We start from the raw sequence: 3,611 nt of genomic DNA, 5'->3' as shown, positions 1-3,611 counted from the left end.
GGAATAAAAAAGGAAAGAACCATCAGGTAAAAAGTACAAAACATTCAACAGTAAGAATCCCTAAATGAGTGAGAATCTTGAGGTATATGCTTTACCCAGTTATGGGATCTAACTAAACCCCAAAGTACAAAAACTCAAAGATTTGCCTGGTAAAAATGATACTAATTGAAAACTTTTGCTCCTTAAGTTTTCTTCTGTGTGTGATGATAAAGTGAAAGCTATTGGTAGGAAAAGCCACGTGAATGCATTGAAAAAAGCCTGTAATGTTGTTCTCTCCCAACATCTCCAACCCATAAACTTTAAAACTCTGAAACCAACTACCAAAGAAGCAGCCAGTAAATTAAAGATGGTGGTGGGGGTTCATGAGAAGAGATCCCCACAACACATGTTTCCTCAACCCCCATCAAAAACCCTACCCACTTAAATTTTTTCAGATTTTTCTCTACTAGAATTTACCTAGAAAAAGAGCAGGAAATAAAGAACTAGGGTTATGGGGTATAGCTAGGGCCTAGACCTATAGACCAAACCCACCACTTACATAGCTCCACTACAACAATTTTCCATAAATGCAAAAGGCAAATCTATGGTGATCATGGGTGTAAAAAGGGAAGTGGATCAAACTCTCTTCTATGTTTTACAGACCATAGAAAAATAAATGAACAGATACAAAGTGAAAACCAAAAGATAATATTGATTGCATCCAAAGGAATGAATAATAAGGCCAAAATGCACTAATGAACAACCATAAAGCTGGAAGTAAATAGACCTGGTTTTAAGTCAAATAATAGATGTGGCAAAACCCCAATAAACAAGGGGATGTAAATGCAATACATGAGTTTTACATATAAAGTACTTTCAGCTCAAACATATGACCTGATTAAACCACCTAATATTCCTCCTATACACTAACAAACTTCCTTACCAAGAATGATGACCTAAGAAACAGAATTCGTGGTTAAGGTCTGCTATTTTCCCATATTTTTCCCTGTTATTTTTGTTTTTGTTTGTCAGAACAAGACTTGGAATTACACTAAAGACTATATACTCTAAAAAAGGTGCATGTGTGCAGAAATTCATCCTTTTTTGAGCATAATATAAATGGAAAATAACAAAATAACCATACCACTTTGATTGGAGACATAGGTGGGGAATGTCCAAGTGCCACTACGTGGTGCTTACTCAGAATTTCGTCTCTTTACCTGCTGTTGAGATGAAAACACCCAAATGTATTTGCTTTCGTGGGGGCTTATATAGGAAAAATCTGAATGCTGCTGAGTGCCAAATAATGTCAAGTCGTTTCATTCTTCACAGTAGTGCTGTTGGTGACCTGAAATTAACAACATAATGTCTAAGAGACCTAATCATTTTCTAAGAAATATAATGCCTAATATCTACCGATTGATATGACAGACCAACAACAAAATCCCTAGTCTGATTCAAAATATGACTACTGGGCTTGAACTTATCACCACCATTCACTATAAGACACCAAAACAACTGTTAATCATTTATAGGGATGCAGACAATTCACTTGGGATAACTACAACTGAACTGGCAAATGACATAATTTTACCATCAGCAGAGGTAGTACATCAAAATTTATTTGTGGAGAACTAACAACCACAAAGAGGCCTGAGGAAAGTTATTTGACAAAGATGTTTGAGAAAAAATAATTTTGCTACAGTCTGAACTATTAGCATATGTTAGAAAATGGGTCAGGATGAGTACTGAACTTGTAGAAAAGGCTCAACACTGAGTCTGTTCAATCAATAAAGCCACATTCAAGAATTTGACATCTGAAGACACCATACTCGTATGGACAAAACCAAAAACACATTAATAAATCAATTGGAACATCCTGAAACATAGTCTTTTATAGGCACTACATGATATCTATCATCACTAGGTGGGCAACATGCAGGGCGCTGACTTGTATAGCAGTAGCTCATGAAGACTGTACCATGGGTTCATATAAAAACGGATGCCCAAGATCCATTCAGGAAAGATAAGAAATAAAAAGGTTTGATGAAGAATGATTTGTGGGATAAGGTGCCTCTCTACCTTTGCCTGCAGTATCTTTTGGCTGTCAATGAAATACTGATTTGGATGGTTGATCCCAGAGTCACAAGATGAAGCATGTACAGCTTCAAAAGTCAAGGTGCATGCCAACTGCAAATGATTCTTGTGTTGATTTGTTTGTCAATCGGAGATCACTATGATGATTTATGAATTCTTGTGTTGGCAACTCTATGAATTCGTCTTGCAGGAGATAAAAACAATGGCTGCCGTTATTGCATGGTTAACAGTGTTCAGCATCCTAGGGATGGAGGGTTCATGACTGGCCGCCGTAAAAAATTATCTCGTGCTGAATAAAAACTATAGTTCTCTGGCTTGTTGGCAGTGAACTTTTTATGATAATATAGAGTCTGACTATGTTTGACGCATGCGTAGTTGCCTTTTGATAATTTAGAGTCTGACTAGACATCAGAACATTTTTCTGGTTTCTTCTGATTTGTCCTGCTGTCTCATGCGCTTGTTGGACCTGCCCTCTTGCCACTTTCCCTCCCTTGTTTTCCTAAAGAAAAATATCACCCTTAATTTTGTACCCAATCTTTCTTGAAAAAACACTTACTATGCGTAGGAGCAATGTTAAAGGATACAGCTGGACAAGAAATGCTCTTATTTATTGTAGATCCACTGAATGCATAACTCAATATGTACAGCAAGGTAATAACACTCTCAAAAAATTTGGAGTCTATGTTTAGTACTTTTATCCAAAACATCAAATCAAGTCAGTATAAATGCCCTTGGTTATTAGGCATTCTTGAGAATCTATGCTGAGATATGAGCTATTACATATACAAGACTATATAAAGCTGTTAAGAACTATTTTATGCTCTTGGGGTCGTCCTACGTGCTGGCACAAAAATGACATTGCGTACTTAGGTGCATTAAATTTGAACTTTATAACATATATGGACGGTTGTATTTTCCGTTAGTTCGAATTTTACATGTGAAATACTTCAGACTGCACAAAATCTTTTTAAATTTGCAGGCTCTTTTGACCTCCCTAGAAATTGCATCTTCTGCCAACCATGTCCTAAATATCATTGTATGGAAAAATTTGCTCACTTAGCAGGGAATCCATCTCAAATAGTTTGAGGTATGAAATGGTTGGACACTCCACACTGCGAGGTTTTTGGTACGTTAGCCCAAAAAACACACCTACACAGTTGTAATGTCCTTCATCTTCTTTCGAAAAAATAATCAGGGCCTGGGTCGGTTTGTGACTCTGTCGGAATTTTGTTTTCAAATATGAATTGCTTGTTGACGAACATAGGGCAAGTAGGGGTTGGTGATTTCCGAAGAGAAGCTTAAACTTGGACATGGTTAACTGGTTATTGGCACATTTCTTTATCACAAACTCCCAACTTTTGAGTGATTTTGGTTTTGATCTTGGCAATTTCAGGCCTCCTGAGTTCACAACTAAAGACCGCAACGATATAGTAAGGCCATATGCAGTTTTCTTCTGAATCTTTATTGCTCTTCTTTTAATTGATCTCCAGTTTCGTGGGATTCCCTTAATCTTTCTTTTTTGTTCTGTTGCCTTG

The 3,611-nt window shown here is 36.9% G+C and overlaps 1 long non-coding RNA gene across 1 annotated transcript; it reads right to left on the bottom strand.

Moving 5' to 3' along the window:
• Positions 1 to 751: 751 nt before the first annotated feature.
• Positions 752 to 2,177, bottom strand: LOC113274391. The gene is made up of 2 exons (XR_003322989.1): positions 2,062 to 2,177; positions 752 to 1,327 (listed from the first exon to the last, which is right to left on the bottom strand). It is a non-coding gene; the product is annotated as an uncharacterized LOC113274391 (long non-coding RNA).
• Between the last annotated feature and the right edge of the window lie 1,434 nt (positions 2,178 to 3,611).

This window comes from Papaver somniferum, chromosome 4 (assembly GCF_003573695.1).
Source record: "Papaver somniferum cultivar HN1 chromosome 4, ASM357369v1, whole genome shotgun sequence".
NCBI lineage: Eukaryota > Viridiplantae > Streptophyta > Magnoliopsida > Ranunculales > Papaveraceae > Papaver > Papaver somniferum.
The sequence above is the reverse complement of the archived record's forward strand: the minus strand, read 5'-3'. Positions and strand labels throughout refer to the sequence as shown.